The sequence below is a fragment of the Nuphar pumila genome, chromosome 10 (genome assembly GCF_984573655.1).
Source record: "Nuphar pumila chromosome 10, dmNupPumi1.hap1.1, whole genome shotgun sequence".
NCBI lineage: Eukaryota > Viridiplantae > Streptophyta > Magnoliopsida > Nymphaeales > Nymphaeaceae > Nuphar > Nuphar pumila.
Genome location: NC_143258.1, coordinates 2,303,971 through 2,323,807, shown reverse-complemented (window position 1 = coordinate 2,323,807; position 19,837 = coordinate 2,303,971). Strand labels below are relative to the sequence as shown.

Here is a 19,837-nt window from a genome sequence, read left to right as displayed (position 1 = left end):
CAAAAAGAGAGTCCTCATTTTATGCAATGCCTATTAGAAAGGGGAGAGGCTTTTTAGTGTGTGTGTGTGTGTGTGTGGGGGGGGGGGGGCGTGAGATATTATAAATAGTATTTTTTTTTAAATTACAATATGCCACACTTTCTTTTCCACGAAAACTCTATACAAATACACATGCAAAACTTTAATTACATTTTCAACTGTGGTTTGTCACATGACATTAGGGATGACAGTGGACCGGGGGAAAGCGGGGCCCCGCCTCGCCCCGTTTGGACCGGGGATGAAGGGTATGAAACGGGGATGGAGGCGGGGGTGGAGGATAAAATCCATCCCCGCCGCGGAGGCGGGGCGGGGGTGGACGTGCACTTTTCCCCGCCCCGCCCCGTCCCCGCCACGATCCCCGCCCCAACCCCGCCCGACCACTTTTCCCCGCAATATCCCCGCCCCGCCCCGCCCCGCCTCATCCCCGTTTGGACCGGGGATGAAGGGTATGAAACGGGGATGAAGGCGGGGGTGGAGGATAAAATCCATCCCCGCCGCGGAGGCGGGGCGGGGGTGGAGGATAAAATTTTGAGGCGGGGCGGGGGTGGAAACCTTGTCCCCCGCCCCGCCCCTCCCCACTGCCATCCCTACATGACATGGATGACCTCAGTTTGAAACCTGCAAGAGGTGTCCCTTGCGGTAAAGTTGAATGAAGTTGCCAGCAATCCGGCGTGGGTATTAGGACTAGGGGTGGCAAAACCTGACACGACCCGCCAACCCGCCTCTTAGGCGGGTTCGGGTTGGGCTTAAACTAACCCGTTTAATAAAACGGGTCGACCCGCCTAAGAGGTCTTGGCCTACTACTTTTTTGGCATATTGTCAGTCTACCGCGAGTGAATGGGTGTTTTTAGGTTGATTTTAACAAAATCCAGCCCTGTAAATGTGTGCAGCATGGTTGAGTTTCTAGGAAACAACAATTGAATCATGTTTTTTTGATTAAAAACATGATTTTTAAGCCTTGAATATTTATAAAAATCTTAGACCATTAACAAGCAATCTATGAATAGATTCCTATAAAATCAAGCTAAGTAAAACACATCTGTATAGTCAGACTTGAGGAAAAGATGAAAAAAAACTTCAAAAGTCTGATAGGTTGCGGTAGAATGCTATCACTTTTCTTATATATATATATATATATATATATATATATATATATATATATATATATATATATATATATATATATATATATATATATATATATTGGCTACACTATGAGTACTCTCCAGGTAAAACTCATAGGTGCAAGCTTTGTTTCATCCACTTGACTCTACAGTTGCACTCAACACAGTCCATTTAGAATGACGAGCCAACCATACCCAAAACTTCCCATCCAACCTGTCTAAGAACCCACATCCATTTCCAAGTAAAGAACTAAGATCGAATGAGATAGCTGGATGGTAAGGTCGCACTATCATAATCAATGGACATCGGGTTCGCATCCCGAGGCACACATTCCCCAGATTGCCTGTAAAGAATCCAATTAGAGACATGACTGTGCAAAACCAAATTGATCAACAAGGGATAGGGTTTCATATAATGGGGTATAAGATCGCCTTGTTCCTTTACAAAGGGTGCAGATGCCAGGCCTAACCAATGACAAGAAACTTGTGGGTCTGGTCGAATATCTAACCCACCACTCACAGCCCTAATGCCAACTCCTTTTTATTGCAGTGCAAGAGGCAAAAGGTGGTGGGGGTAGCATATCATTTTTTTTCCTTTGAGTCCTTTTTCAGGTTATCATTTGTGGTGTGTGCAGCTGATTGCATGCAATTTTGAGCAGAAAAGTTGGAGGAATGAAATCACACAGCAGGTGTGATGGATGAGAATGTGGGGAATAGAACCTCTTTCAAAGCAAAGCTAACTTGTCATGGAAAAAGGCACGACTGCCCCTCTTTAATGGGAAAAGCAAGGACACAAGAAAGGAGAGTTTGTTAAAAAAAAACATGGTTGTTCTTTTTATAATTTAAATTGGTACCTAATGGGGGTGTTTGACTGCTTGTCCAAGCTTGGACAGAACACACTATCCATTTTGCTAATACTAGTTTTAATCATTAAAGATGGTTCACTTTTTCATTTTGCTAATACTAGTTTTAGTCATTAAGAACTAACCGTAGTTATACTTTTGGTTAACCATAAGTTAAATAAAATGAGGGTTGTGTCTAATTACCAAATTTTTGGTTATGAATCTGAATTATAAAAAACCTGTATATTTTTATAAAGAAACCAAAGAAAAAGCAAGAGATTCTATGAAAGAAAGAAAGCCAGCAGCAATCACATGAAAGGTATCCCATCTCTTATTTCAGCCGTTGGACCAGTTTTAAATTTGCAACAATTGCACATTTTCTAGACTTTTTGCCTGAGTGAGAGCTACAGTACAGTATAGGAACGTTATATTCCAGCATAAAACCTTTTTTGGCACTCATGGAATTGGCTATCTTGGGCTGCTTTTTCTTACCATCTATATCACAAAGATACTATTATGACCTGACACGTGATTCAAGTTGGACATGTGGGTTCAATTTTTTGTAAAAGTAAGAAATATTAGTATAATACATTATTAAAAAAACTAAAATAGCATCCATATGGTTCAGGGTCATGGCAGCATGTCATAACGTGTCTGACTCGTGTCACACATGACACATTGTATATGACGAATTAGAGTGGCATAGCTTACCATGCTTAGTCCATGCATGGACAAGGATATTCTCAATCTCCAAATTTCTAAAAGGGAAAGAAAAGATATTGATATTAATTCTCTGTTTGGAAAGTGACTGTAGGGGGTCACCGGAGTGGTAAGTGTGGAATTCCCGCTTCCAAAACTGTTTGGAAGCCATGAAAAAGGAGAAAAGTAGGAACTGACATGACCTTTGCCGGTTCCAATTCCTCATCTCAGCTAGTTCCGATGGTCACACCGGTGAGGTGTGTGTGTGTGTCGGGCGGGCGCTCTGCTTGTCTGGTAGGAGCAGCTACTGCACATCACCTTGTGTTGGGACATTGCAAGTTCAAAACCCAATGGTATAGTTGTATAATTGGTAGGGGTCGGACTAACCCCAGCTTGCCTTTCAAAAAAAAGAAGTGGGAAATCCTTAATGGATTTTAAAAAGTGCTCCCAAACTACCCAAAGGATTTGTTAAATCCATGACCATTATTAGAACTACTTTTACATACCTAAAAGGCAGTTTCCAAACAGGGTATAAATATAGCTGGGTTTAGCATAACTTTTCATTTGTATAACTAGTGTTTGCAATCCTTTCTAATTTTTGGGAAAAGGTCACTCTTTTACAATAATTACATGGTAAAAAGTGGGTAAAGAAAAAGGCAGCTTCTTGGACAAACAGCTACATGACATTGCATTGCCAATGGGGGCTCCCCTTGTCTGGCAGGAGCAGTTAGTGCAAGTCACCTTGTTGGGATGTTGCAAGTTCGAATCCCAAATGGTATGATTGTATTACTGGTAGTTGTCTGCCTAACCCCAGTTTTCTCTGTCGAAAAAAGCTACATGACACTGCTTTGAGTTCAAACTACCATAATTTTTAAACCCTAGCCACAGTTGAATAACAAGGTACAGTTTATTGTTTAAGAAATACAAAATAAAAAAGTATAGTTGAGATGCACAAAGTTCAAGCCAAACACATTGTCTACCAAACTATGCCATTGGGACATGCCATTTTGAAGCCATGACCTAGGGGAGACAACAAGACACATGGAGATGCCACGTGTCCTATTATAACAATTAAAAAAAATATAATTGAGATGCACCAGCTCAAGCTCAACATGCTATCTACCAAGCTATGTCACAGGGACACGCCATTTTGGATAGTGTCAGAGAGGAAACAACAAGACACATGGAGATATGCTTCCTGTCATGTTATAACACATGTAGTTATTATTTTGTAATTTTCAATAACTTCTAATTATTTTTTAACTAAAAAATATATTTCTTATAGGTTAAAATGTCAAAAATATATTTTCATCATATGCAAAATTAAACAATCTGTGTCCTTGTATCCTATTTTGGAAAATATGCGACTCCTCATCTACTACTTGTATGGAGTCCCTGTTACGTGTCTGTGTCATTGTGACAGCTGCCAAGAGAACCTCAAAGACATTGGCAAAGCACAAGACTAAAAGCACTCAGCTCTCTTGAGCTCATGATCTAGATTCATATATGAGAAAAGATACAAAGCTACTTTTATTGGGGTTATGAGGTAATTTCCTTTTTCTTGGTGTGTCTTATTTTTACTGGCCCTAAAAGTGAGCCAGTAAATGTGAGTTTAATTTACTGGCTTTAAAAGTGCACAAGTAAATATGATTTTTTACTGGTACTAAAAATGTGCCAATAAAATAATAATTTTACTGGTGCTAAAGCTAGTGAAAATAAAATTTACTGACGCTAGCATCAGTAAAAGTTTTACCTGCACAATCTTTACGGACGAAACTATTGGTGCTTTGTGCGCATCTTTACTAGCGCACGACAGGCTTTTACTGGCACTATTTTAATGCGAGTAAAAGTGTAATTTCTTATAGTGTGTGCGTACGCACGCATGTGTGTAGGTGTTGGCATGCAAGGGTACTCATCAATGATTAATGTCCAATAGGTCCATCCTTTTCCTACAAAAGAAAGGGCATGATATTTTTCGGTTGGTGAATGAGCAAGCCATGGCACAAGGCATCTTATCTTGGCTTTAATCATATGTCGGGTATCCCAAAAGAATGATACCATCCACTCGTCTGAATGAGCATCCTTTCATCTTTATTGTATCTATATATACATGCACTACCCTACTTCTGAAGGACATAGGACCTCAATATCACTCTCAACCGGCTTCTCTTAGGAGCGTACTGCTTTTTCTCGAAGCATTTGTTAGCTTGGAGCAGGTAATCTGCATCCTGAGGTTTAAGGTCTTAAAGCTTAAACCCTAATCCTCAGGGATGCAGGTTACCTCCTCCTCTCTAATTCTAATTCACCCTTCTTATGATGGACCACAATGTGTAGATTAATGAAATGGAAACAAGGGAGTATTGACTATTATGTTTAGTTAGGAGTTAATTTCTTGCTTTCTTTTGTACTGATTATGCATTTTCATGTTTGCTCCTAACAGATGGCAAAGCAAAGAGCATGACCAACCTTATATTTCTTGCTATAAAATTGAGACTAATAATATAGGGGAGTACAGGTTTGGTTCTATAACAAGTTTCTCACTCTAGGCAAAGTTGGTGGAGCAAAGGGTACAAGGTATATCAAGACATGAACACAGCTAGCCAAGTTTTTTAACGCTTAACACCTTAATTATACTAGTAAATTTATTGAAGTTAATGGACTTGTTGAGTGTCAAGTGAATCCAAGTACTTCCGGGATTGTCTTATATAAGATTTTATGTCAGCCTTCATAAATAGTATTGCTTTACTATTATCTAAAAGATCATATCACCCATGTAGACTTTGCATAGAATATGCTGAATACCATAGTCATAAATAGTGTTCTCGGTAAAATCTCATGATATTTTAAAAAAAAATGGTTTTTCTTGAGGATATTGGCGTCTGTCTCTCTCTCTTTTGCTTGATCTGGACATATATATATATATATATATATATATATATATATATATATATATATATATATATATATATATATATATATATATATAGAGAGAGAGAGAGAGAGAGAGAGAGAGAGATGAATACAAAAATAATGCGAAAAATCAGTTTTTTATCGCCATAACAATAGGTAAAATTGTGTTAAAACACAAATTTTGTATATAGAACTTTTTATTTCAAAATCTTGTGTTATAGCCAATGAAGATGTCAAGATTTTTATCACGATTTGTTTTCAAAATATCATCAGTGATGTTTGTCGGGATCGCTGAATACTCAATTAAACTCCATGACTGCAAACAAGAGTGCATGTTGCAAGCCAAGAATGGCTTTGTCGGTGCATGCAAACAGCCTTGTTCAATGAATCTTCTCACTGACTTTTGATCTTTGCAATATTATATAGTATTGCTCCAAGGTCCTATTCTCTTCATGGCTTGGGATCCCCACAACTTGGGCCTTCCTTGCTTTCACTCGTGTGGACCTCATCTCTAAACACCAACATCTCAGTTGGTCCAGAACGGAGGAAGATGAAGCTCCCAAGCATGTATGATATGCATGAGCCAAAATTTGCACCAACCACACAGTGCCAAGATGGTCCGTACACCTCGTCAAACCTCTGAAAAAATGGATAAGAAAGACTTTAGCTACCACCTACAGCTATTTAGATTTAGGGCTGCTAAACGAGCTGAATGATCTGAGCTAGGCCTGTTCAAGCTTAGGTCATTAAGGCTGAAACTGAGATTGAGCTGAGCATCAGCTTTTTGTCAGCCAATTCATAGCAAATATATCATGTTGGACGCATCTGTAGGGTTAGATTTGCAAAACAGTGTGGAAAATACCTAATTCAGAAAAATGTTCATATATATATGAACATTTTTCTGAATTAGGTATTTTCCACACTGTTTTGCAAATCTAACCCTACAGATGCGTCCAACATGATATATATATATATATATATATATATATATATTCACTAGAATATGAGAACTAAAAGTATGGGAGTTTCCAACAGTTTTTTGCAAATCCAACCATGTGGATGTGCTAGGAATCAACTATTGGATCATGTATTTACTGTAAAAAAATGTGATTTTTAAATGCTTGAGTATTTAGGAAGGTTATTAGCCATTGATTTTAAAGCCTTAAAAAAATCTCATTTATGCATCAAAATCGGATGATTCAAGAGCGGGTTCTTATAAAACCAAACATGTAGATCACATTCATATGATTAGATTCAAGAGAAAAAAAAACAAAAAATCCGTGAAAATCGTGGTTCACAGATTAGTTTTCATATTTTCACTTCTCATATTCTAGTGTACATATATATGGATCTGCCTTGTTTTCTTGTTATGCTCTGTTAGGCCGATTCAACAATCATAGTTTTTTTTGTATTTTTTTCTCACATCTAACACCATAGATGTGATCTACCAGTTTTTTTTAGTGAGAACCTACTTTTAGATTACCGGAATCTGACCTGTATACAGGTTTTTCTAGTAATCCAAAATCTGAAGGCATACATTTTCTCGGCTCATAAAAATACATTTTTTTTGTCGAAAAAACATAATCTAAGAGTCGATTCTCACTAATTCTCACTAAATCGAGCATGCTAAACACATCTAACTAATCAGATCTATCATAAAACACTTCAAACTATGGGGCCTAAAAGGGTAGAACGAGAAATGAGGACCTAATATGTTCAGTTCATTAAATTTGTTATTTTTCATACCCAGATGTGGTTGTATAGAGATGAAAAAAATTCAACAGCATATATTGCACTAAAACTTAATGAAATAAAAATCAAACTTTCTCATTAAATTTGTTTAATTCAAAGCATATTTTTTAGTAAATAAGCTATGGTAAATATATCTATAGGTTTGGATTAAGCAAGAAACACATCCAACCACACGTTTTAGAAGTGTTTAGGACCTTTGCTAATCACTCTTTCAGCTTTCAATTTCTCTGCCCAACACATCTTGACCTTGAACCCCAAACCTGACAGGTCAGGGGTTAAGGTGCAGCATATTATGAAAAAGAAGTTATTTTGGTCACACTTTTAAAAAGCCAAAATATCACAATATTTTCAAAGCATCATTGATATTATCTAAGTAGTGTGATTTTATCATGATATTTACCATTATTTTGGCTACTTGATGAAGCGTGGCACTTTTTTTACTTATTTTTATTCAAGTAGATTTTTATTGGTAATTGATGTATTTTTGCTGATAAAAAATGAAAATTTTCAATTTCTCACCACAATTTGGCTGCTGTATTGTACCATTTAAAATGTTGTCACTGAGGTGCATCCCAATGACCCATTGACAACCCCACCTGGAAACACAAAGTCTTATGACATATGATAGGATCCATCCAGTGTTATTAAAAATGTGCCTCAAGGCGCAAAAAACATGCCTCGCCTCAAGGCGAGGGGCTTTATGCCTTGAGGAACATGTACAAAGAGCAACAGTTTTGAGGCGTACGTCGCACACGCCTTGAGGTGCATACCTCGAGGTGAGGCACACCTAAATTTTTCAGTCAAATGAGGGTCAAAGCCCTCATTTGACAAAAAAATAGGGTTTTTTTACGCAGTTTTAACTAAGCTGCTAGTAAAAAGATCATTTACTACAAGGCAAGGGCAGATACAACAGAGAAAGAAAAGAAAGAATTTATACAAGGCAAGGACGACAACCCTAAACTTAAACAAATCGGATCTGATCCATAAGACACCGGGTCTCAAACATAAGCCCCAAAAAATTTTTCTTTCGGAGGAGCCCCCGGACCTCCTTACTGCAAGGGCAAAAACTCTGAATTAAGCTCCACAACTCATTAGTTGGACCTATATTAAAATGAGTGGGTCTAAACCTGAATCCGACTAAGTAATGTAGGTATCAGATCAAGATTCGGGTTTAACTAGATTTTTATAAGAAAAACTATACCCAAATCCAATAAAAATTGCATAAACTAAACCCAGTCCATACCTGACAAAATAATATTTTTAATTATTTTACATTGAAAATTTAAGAATATTAACCAAAACTCTGGTCAGACCTAGTTTGGTATAAAATTTTATAAACCATACCTAACCCATATAATAATCGGACCTCATGGGTCCAACCTGAATAATTAATTAGAATCCCTTCTTTGCAACCAAACCTTGGCCCTATAAGATCCAATATGTGTCAGGATCGAGTCATACCCAATCCATTGACACCCTTAGTAGCAGGTTCACCAATTTGCAGTCTAATAGACACTCAAAGCAACCACATTAATGAAATCATTGAGATTAGTTGCTTCGTTTCACGAAAAAATTAATATCACCATGTCAACTTGTTCAATGTATTCAATTTCATAGGAGCAATAATATCTTCTAGAATGTGACGTTAAACCCTTTTAGTGGCAAAATCAAGTCATGCAATTACATGCTGTCACAACCCTATATATGGAAATGAAAACATGCATTTTCTAATATATATATATATATATATATATATATATATATATATATAAACATTTGGTTGTTAATGCTAAAATGCATTTTCTAATTATGACATGATATTGTTAATGATAATATGCATTTTGTTGTTAATGTTAATTTTTTATTTAATGAATGCTCATGTTTTATTTCTTAGATACTTACATAGATCAAGTGGTTGCATTAATGTTATTTTTACTTTAATCTCATATTTTTCAGTATTTATTTGATATTTTTTTATTTCTTGTTGGTTGTTGCTTCATCAATAAATTTTTTTTTTATAATTTTAGATATTTTTTTTATAGTTTTTTTAAGTTAAAAAAAACTTTAAGGCTTACGCTTTACACCTTGAGGCTTACGCCTCGCCTCAGATTTTGGTGGAGCGCCTCGCTACGCCTCGATGCTTTTCACTACAAGAAAATTGCCAATTAGCGATGGATATTTGCGACAGATTTTTTCTGTCGCAAAGTTGCGACGGATTAATGAGAGAAACTAATCTATCGCTAAGATTTGTAATATTTACGAAACTAGCGACGAAAATATTTTTGTCGCTAATTAGCGACGGTAAATTTTTGTCGCAACACACTTGACGATTAGAGATTGATTTGGTGATGGACATTTTTCGTCGCTACATAGCGACGACGTTAGCGACAAAAATATTCCGTCGCTAACTGGTCATCTAAATTTATGATGGCGTTGCGACAGAATTCGACCGTCGCCAAATCCATCGTTAATTTTCGCGTAAATCCCTAATCATAGCCTTTTTTCCTCTTTCTTGTTTCGTCTCTCTCGCCCGCCCGACGCACTCCTCCGTCGCTCGACGCAATCCGTCTGCCGCCTGCCGCCCGTCACTCCCCGGTCCGTCGCCCTCCGGTCCGTCGCCCGGTGTCTCCCAGGTAATTCCCTTTTTAGTCACGGGCTCCTTTGATAGGTATATCATTTAACTAATTGGATGCTTGATTAGTTGAAATGCGCATTCTGAAAATTTCTAACATATTTTTTTACAGATGATGTTTCGCCTGTACATGACCCATCTACACCAGTTGATCATACAAGTCAGGAGCCAACACAGGATGCAGAGTCTTTTCAGTCTGGCACAAGAAGACTCATTCAAATAGTGTATATTGATAATCGACCGTAAGTATTTCGTTTTCACTTATTGCATATCTTATAAATATTGTATATTGATATTTACTATGTACCAATTCATGTGCAGCACGAGGTTTGAGCCACAAGAAGTAGTACGCGATATTAAGAATTCACTTCTTCAACATCTACCGGGACCGGTCGCTTAATAGAAAAAATATCCAAAAGAGGTGATAAACAGATTGTGGTCCTCATTCACGGTATACAATCATCAATCATAGTTAATGTGTTTCATATTTAATTTTTTGTTATAGTCATGTCTACTAACTTGCTGAAAATATATATAGGCTTCGAATCGCTTCGCAACTACGATGAAGGAACATGATGCAAGGAAGGTGTGACAGAAGGTGACTGACAATCGATTTGCAGACATGCTGCACAATATGAAGACTGCAACAAAAAAAATATCTGGCAGAATAGATGATCCACTACAGTGGAAGGGCCATTGCCCTATTACTATTAGAAGAGATTATTGGGAGGGAATGTGCGACAAGTGGGCGGGGGATGCATTTCGAAATTGCTTAGCAAAGGCTGCACAAAATCGAGCGAAAATGCCTGAAGCCCATCTACACACAGGTGAATCTAGGACTTTTGTGAGCCACCTGAAGAAAATGGTAACTCATCAATATATATATATATATATATATATATATATATATATATATATATATATATATATATATATATATATATATATATATATATATTGTCAATTTTATAAGTATTGTTGCAAACACGTTAACTAAATCTTTTATCATTTCACTTCGCATGAAGCAGAAAAAGGAGGCATTGTACCATACAAGGATGTGTTTGTTGAAACACATAAACGTAAAACCATGAGAGAGTTCGTATCAGAGAAAGCGAGAACGACAACGATATATATTTATTGTATTAATAATCATTGTAATATACAAGTTATCATAAACATTATAATTCTTAATTATTAATGCATACTGTAAACATTATTTTGTAGAAGACATATGAGTAACAGATGGTAAAGCGATATGACGATGACTCTACTCAGCATCCATCATTTGATCTTGCAGCATGAGTGACTGCAGCAGGTGAACCCAAAAAGGGTCGTGTGTTCGAGTTTGGAAGTAATATGAACACCTCATCAGTCGTTGCTTCCTCCAATCACGACTCACAGATTTCTCCCGTCGACATCAACTCCAAGCATCCTATTTTTTCTGGTGATGATGTACGTTAGATCGTTAATGGCACAATGCGTGACTACTTCCATTAAACAATTGCTGACGTTCTTCGAGATGAGTTCAAGAGTTTTTTGCATAATAGGGGAACTTCGATTACAAGTGCCTCTCAGGTATGAAAGTTTCATGTGATATATTATATGTCGTTAGATTTCATATAACTTTGATTGCCATAACTTAGGTGCATTGGATATAATTTATTTCAGTATATTTTGTTTATCAATACTAACCTTTTATATAATATTTCAGTATAATATTTTTACTGCCTTTGAACACATATGAGCATGATAGAATCACATATATAATTTTTTTATTGGCTTAGAACACATATGAGCATGATAGAATCACATATACAGTTTTTTTACTGCTTTTGAACACATATGAGCATGATAGAATCACAAAAACAGTTTTTTTACTGCCTTTAGAATACATATGAGTATGATTGAATCATATATAGAGTTTTTTAATTGTCTTAGAACATATATGACCATGGTAGAATCACATATACATTTTTTTGCCTACCCTAGAACACATATGAGCATGATAGAATCACATATACATTTTTTTGACTGCCTTAGAGCACATATGAGCATGATAAAATCACATATACAGTTTTTTGACTACCTTAGAACACATATGAGCATGATAGAATCACATATACAGTTTTTTTAACTATCTTAGAGCACATATGAGCATGATATAATCACATATACCATTTTTTGTCTGCCTTAGAACATATATGAGCATGATAGAATCATATATGCAGTTTTTTGACTGCCTTAGAGCACATATGAGCATGATAGAATCACATATAGAGTTTTTTTGCCTGCCTTAGAACACATATGAACATGATATAATCATATATACAATTTTTTGCCTGCCTTAGAACACATATGGGCATGATAGAATCATATATAAAGTTTTTTGACTGCCTTAGAGCACATATGAGCATGATAGAATCACATATAAAGTTTTTTTACTGCCTTAGAACACATATGAGCATGATATAATCACATATATAATTTTTTGCTTGCCTTAGAACACATATAAGTATGATAGAATCACATATAAAGTTCTTTTACTACCTTAGAACACATATGAGCATGATAGAATCACATATAAAGTTTTTTTGACTGCCTGAGAACACATATGAGCATGATATAATCACATATATAGTTTTTTGTCTGCCGTAGAACACATATAAGCATGATATAATCACATATACAATTTTTTTACTGCCTTAGAACACATATGAGGATGATAGAATCACATATAGAGTATAATTTATTTTAATATATTTTGTTTATCAGTATTGACCTTTCTTTTCTTGCGTAGGTTGCTGGCGATAATCAACGTAGTGGAGTTGAAGGGACAGATCAAGACAATGAACAAGAGGACACACAAAATCTTGGTGATGATTAGATTCATGTGTTGAATTTGTTCTACCTTCTTTTTGTTTCAAAAATGTAAATATTGAATTGTAAATAATTAGAACTTGCGAATTTTGAAGTGGATCGATTAATTGTTTTAGTTTCCTTTTATATGTATTTTGATGTGTACTTTGTTTTTTATTCAAAGAAAATATAAATTGTACAAGAAATATAAATTGTATCATGAGAAATTTTTTCTCGATATTTAATTTTCATTTTTTTCATTTTTTTTCTTATTTGCGATGGATTAGCGACGAATATATCTGTCGCTAATTATTATTAACATTGAATGTAGCGACGGATTAGCGACGACTATAAATCCATCGCAAAACCGAAGTCACCGTATAGTAACGACGACTTTGCGATGGATGTTGGCATTCGGTATTTCGTCGCAAATTAACGATGAAACGAGCGACAAATATATTCCGTCGCTACTTAGCGACGGAAGGGGCGACAGATATATTTTATCATTAATTAGCGTCGAAAAAATCGTGATGGAAGTTATCCGTCTCTAATCTGACGCTAATCCGTCGCTAAGCTGTTTAGCGATGGATTTAGGTCGTCGCTAATCCATAGATTTCTTGTGGTGTTTCACAACACTGGATCCATCGTAACCGTCCGACCTTGACCACATTCTCACCATGAATGTGAACTAATCCTAGCCATTCAGATGCATCAGTTCAACATCTAGGATCAAGTCAATCCTACTGTGTCATAGTAGGATAGGGTATGATCATTTTCCCCATAGGGACAGATAAGAACCTGTTTGATGCTTATCTGTCCCTATGTAGAGGAAAAAAGGATGCGAAGTATGGTAAGCCCTCGGAGTTCTACGCTGACAGGACATCGACCATAAGTACAGCAGGCTGAGCCAGCGCGACTAGGTCTCTGCGCATGGGGCGATTTCTCCGAGTAAAAAAAAAAGAACCTGTTTGATGCGCTGTGCGATTGATTGCAGGTCCAGGGCACCATGCAAATCAAGTGCCTCGTGAGCGAGATCGGTAGCAAACTCCTGCATTTCCTTGGGCATATCAGTTTCACGTATGGTTGCCTTGACTTCCAACATCTGCACCATCAAAACAACATCAAAATTAAAAATCATCACAAAGACCATTCCCTCCCTTTAAAGAGAGAGGAGACAGGCATTTCTATTAGAACCTGTTTTTCCTCCTCTACTCACCTTTAATGAAGAAAAATCCAGCAGGCCCTCAATTCCTTTTGAAGAGGAACAATCAGGTACTCAGTTTCTAACCAAAATCAGAAATGAAGGGAAAATTTCTCTCTTTTTTTCGATGAAGAGTGTTTTTATGAAAAGCTAAGGCATTTTGGTCAATACAAATTTTCTTGCATTAAAAAAAAAACGATTCTGATTTTATATGGTGCAACGAGTTCCTTTATCCTTATTGTGAGCCGTAGTTATTTAAAATATTGGGTGGTTAAGAATATTTGGGCAACTTCAAGAAATCATTGTCCAACCCCAGCTTGCTTATCCACAAAAAAAAAAACTTCAAGAAATCATTGACAATGCTTGCCTAAATCATATCTTGGACAACCATGACATAGTTTTCTGGTAGGGGTGTAACCAGGCCGGGTTCGGGCACTTCTCGTTTAACTCAGGCTTGTCGTGAGCTCAAGCTCGGCTCGGCTTGACATAGTAAATGAGCCAGCTCCGTTTGCGTTAAGTCTTGTCAGACCCATTTTTGAATTGGGTCTAAAAACTAGATACAAACACGACAAAATTTGATTCCGGTGTAGGTTCGGGTTTGAGTATGGCTAAAATTGAAGGCCCATATGAGTTAACGGATTCGAATACCAATTGGTTTGGGTCCAAACAGTTCAGGTCTTAAGTAGACCCACTTTTTAATCGAGTCTAACAAATAGACTCAAACCAGACCCAGTTTGATTCTGGTCCGGCTTCATGTTCAGATATTGCTCAAAATTCATGTGGACCCATATGGATTAATGAGTTTAGGTAAAAAATAAGTTGGTTACAAATTGGTCAGCTCTTAATTTAATTCATGTGCGATTTGGGTCTAAATATTTCTAAAATTGTAGACTTGTATGGGTAAATCAGTTCAAGCATAAATTAGGTCGAGTACAAATGGGTGGGTTTGTATTAACGCAAGTTCTATTAAAAATTCTAAAAGTTGTTATCATAAAATAAACCTATTGGATTAATGATGATTAATTATATTTCTATTAATGATCATTATATTTCTATTTCTCATAACATGAGGTTTGGGTTTGGGTTTGGGTCGGTTGGAGTACATATTGTATATGACAATTTAGGTCGTGTATGAATATGGGTCAGGTATGCAATGGTTTTGAGTATATACCATGTTCGGGTTCGGATCGGTTCAGGTATAAATTAGGTACGAAAACTGGGTTTGGTCTAATCGGTTTCAGGCTTACACACACGAGCTCACCTAAGGTGAGCTGAGCTGAACGCCCTATGTTTAGGCTCAACTCGTCTAAGCGGCATGAGCTGCTTGTGGCTTGGCTCGCCAGCTATACGAGCTTTACAAATGAGTTCGTGACATGCTGAGCCAATGTGAGTCACAAGCTGCATGGTTCGTTTACCACCCCTGCTGATTACACCTAAAACAAATTCGATTAGTTAAAGGAATCTGATTCTGTGTTAGCTTTTTAGATCCAACTTTGAATCTGAATCTGATTAGGTCCGATTCAGTAATGCCCAGATCTGAACTGAATCCGATCCATTTACAATCCCTAACTAGGGCAGCCAGCTTGCCAAATCTTAACCCACTCACCAAGGGTTTTAACAAGCTCATAAAGACATGTCCAAGACTAGGCCCATCCAATGGGTTACCGTAGCAGACTGGCCACCGACTTGACAAAATTAGGGTCTGGACCTACAAGGTAGGTCTGATTAACTAATTGGGTCAGACTCACCAGATCCATGCATAAGGAGGAGTCATGAGTGGGTTGGAAGTTTATAATCCGGACCCTAATCCAACATGAGTCAGCTTAAGATATTTAATGTTTACATGTAAAATATTAATATATATATATATATATATATATATATATATATATATATATATATATTACCATGTCTGTTTCTTGCTAAGGGTGACAACGGGTCAGGTTTGGTTCAGACCTAGGTGGTATCAGACTTAGACCAGATTTTCGAGTATGGTATTGGGTATGGACCTGGGTATAATCGGGTCTACTATAAGAGAAACCACACCCAAACCCGATAAAAACTACATGAACTAGACCCGGTAAAATAAAAAAAATTTAACATTTTTACATTGAAAATTTTTGGGTCTTAATCGAAACTCGGGTTGGGACCGAGTCTGGTATAAATTTTCAAAAACTATACTTGGGTCCATGTATTAATCAGACATTTGGGTCCAAAGAGAGGTCTTAATCGGGTCTTCTTATTTGTCACCATACTCGAACCCTATAGGGTTTGGTTTGGGTAAACCCGATGTAAGATCCATAAAATTTAAGGTATTTTAATCTCCCTAACTACATTCTCGATCTTGGAACTAGCCATCAAGTGTCTCATCTTAATGAGATATTTTATTGAGCCTTTAATAATGTATAAACTTTGATTTATTTACATGAAATGGTCTTAAATTCTTATGGTTATGCAATGAAATTCTGTTTCAAATATATTTTTCATTTCTATAACCCACCAGAATTGTTCGACTTTTCAAAACTCAATCTATTTACACTGTGTTATTTTAAAAAAAAAATAGGAATAAAATCCTATATTTTTAAGTTAAAATTTTTAGGGCATTAATTACACCCGACCCGATTTTTTGACATCCAAACATGGACCTAGCCTGATCCCACCTAACCAAGCTAGTCCATGCCTGACCTAGATGAGGCACATGTACCTCAAAGTGGATTTGGATCAAGACTTAGTGGATCTAGATATTCTCCAACCAACTGGAAGCCCATGCTAGCCATAGTTACGGGAAGCTCCAACCTAAGGGGGAAGCACCGTGCTTCCCACAAAAGAGAGAAGTAGAAACTCTCACTTTTCCCTCATTTCTCCCTCGTTACTTCCTGTTTTTTTGTGTTTTTCATGTTATTATTTAGTTTTTTCGCTTCTTCATTTCTCCCTTGTTTTACACACTTGTTTCTCCTCTTGTTTCTTTTTTTCTTTCTTTCTCGGTCTCACATGCTTTTAATCTCGCTTCCAAAATGAATCATGGTTCATGCTTCATACTACTTTTTAATACTCGCTTCTCCGCTTCACGCATCGCTTCTTGTATCCATTTCGCTTATGGGTAACTATTCTGTCGTAGAATAGTTTGATAACATGCATGTGGATCAGGATTTGGCCCATGTACTCCACACGTTTACACCTAAATTATTTAATAAAAAACAAAGATGCACCTAGTACATCAAACTTAGGTCATGCAAAGTGTGATCCACGTAAGGCCCGGTGTGTGTGTGTGTGTGTGAACAGGATGGACCTCTGCCAGAATTTAGTGGTCTAGGGCCAAATCCAGCTAAAAGGTGCATATACCAAGTTAAAACCCGGTCCAACCGGATTTTTTATAGGAAAAACAATAACCGAGTCAATAAGGATTTGGGTAAACCAGACATTGATCCAAACCTGGTAAAATGATATTTTTATGTTTTTTACATTAGAAAAATGCAGATCTTAATCAGAACTCGGGTTAGACCTGGGTTTGGTATGAAATTTCATGAAGCATACCTTGGTCCATATACTAACCATACCTCACAGGTCCGAGCTGGATAGTTAATTGGATAGTTTTCTTTGTTACCAAACCCTGACCCTATTGGATCTGGTATGAGTTGGGACTGAGTCATACCCAACCCATTGATACCTCTAATCGCAGTATGCATAACTGTCAAACAATGGTGCTATACAACTCCCTCAACGTTTCATTTGCGTCTAATGTCTAGAGGGCCATGGATGAGCATGAATCAATCTTTTTTTTTTGAATTTATAACTCGAAGAAACCGCACCCAACACGAAGACCTGGTCGTGCTGGCTCAACCTGCCACACCAACGGTCGTCGTGCCGGTAGCATAAAACTCAAGGCTAGGACCCCCGCTGCACCCGAGCATGACTCAATCTTGATAAGGAAAAAACTAAGGCCCACCCAAAACTTGGTTGAAAACAATGCGACAAATATCGCGAGATTTATGAAAATCTCGCGATAATATCATGAAAAATTGCCTAAAAGTTTTAAACAGCAATTTCTCATGAGATTTCCAAAATATCGCGAGAATTATGAAAAAACATAAATACCGCGATTTAAATGCAATATTTATGAAATTTATCGCGATTTAAAAGCCGGTTACGACAGATGTTTACGAGACAAGTAATAGATACAGAGCCATTTCTCATGCATCGGATCGATGTTGGTTGCGCTTGGTGGTGCCCGAAGAAAACCCCAAATGCGATGGTGATAAGGTCACGGTGAACCACAAACCCCCAAAACAGTGACAAGCATAGGCGGAGCGGGGAGGGGGAGGGGTAGCCCAGTCCTGCCTCCCGAAACAGTTATTTTTTTTTTTGTAAAAGCCCAGTCCTAGCCCAGCCCTGATTCCATATGAAATAGATTTTTATCCATTTTTTTAACCCAGCCCTGACTGCAGCAAATAGTTTGATTTGTAAATACATTTTTATTAATAATTGTAGCCATTTTTTATTTTATCTCAAAAAATATATATTTTCGGGGGCGCTGCCCCCGAACCCCGACTATCAAACCAGTTTTTTTTTCTACACCCCTGTTTGCCCCCCCCCCCCCCCCCCCCACACACACACACACACACACACATGAATCCTAGCTCCGCCACTGGTGACAAGACCATCAGAGGAAGAAACTGGTGAACCGCTTTCAGGAACTTTTGAAGTTCGACAAACCATTAGTCACGAGGAAGGATGAAGAGCAGTCCAGCCATGGGAGGTCATCTGTGCATGGGGACATTGAGAAGGAGCAGGCCGCAGTGGAAGGGATGACTTTGGACTCGCTAGAGGTGATGCAGGCTAGAGCAGGAAAGAATGAAGAAGGCGTAGCTGGAAGCGCAACATGAGGGTGACCACTCACTGCCAACATTAGCCTTAAAACGCGAGATTTATGAAATTTTTATTTTTTAAAATTTATTTTTTTATTGCCGAGAATTTGCCGAAAAAAAATGTGAGATTTATGATTTTTTTTCAATTTCATACGAGTTTTTGGAAAACGAGAAATTGACTATAAAAACGTTTGTCACTATGGTTGAAAAACAGGTTTGGGGTATTAAATCTGGTTTTTGCATGAAAACCTGGTTTGGTGCATGTTTAAATAACATAAAATCTGGTTTCTATGAAAACCAGGTTTTCTAAAACCTAATCTAAACTAGGTTTTGAAAAAACTGGTCCTACCCAGTTTTTTCACAAGAGAGTAACCTGGTTTATCAAGTTACTCCTGTAACCCCCCTGTCATCCCCACTTCTCTCCTTTCCACTTTCCAATCGACCTTAGGCCGGCCTGGCATGGGCGTTACCTTCCTGGCCATTTTTGTAGCGCCAGTATCAGGTGCCATCACATGGCACACTTTGAGTTTGCCTCTGCACCTGGATGCCCTCCATCTTTGACTGACAGTTGTAGGGCCAAAAGAATATAAGAGTGCAGCCAGGTGTAGAGGCACACTCAAAGTGTGCCGTATGATGGCACCTGATCCTAACTCATTTTTTCTAGCTGGTTACAGGCTGATTTTTTTTAGCAACGATTCCGAAAAATGGTTGCGCTAGCACCGGCTGGAACGGCGGTGCTAGTAGATGATATCTTGACCATTGTTGGCCAGTAGATGGCCAAAAATTGCACAAACAAATTTTTTCTTTTTTATCCATTTTATTTTAGATGATGCTGGCTATTTTACCGTTATCTACCAGCTAGAAAAATGGTCTGGCTGGCATCGGTTGGCATGGCTGGTGCGAGCCTAGTTATTTTT

The 19,837-nt window shown here is 37.5% G+C and overlaps 1 pseudogene; it reads right to left on the bottom strand.

Moving 5' to 3' along the window:
- Positions 1-6,064: 6,064 nt before the first annotated feature.
- LOC149823230 (uncharacterized) lies at positions 6,065-19,402 on the bottom strand (annotated as a pseudogene).
- Positions 19,403-19,837: the final 435 nt, after the last annotated feature.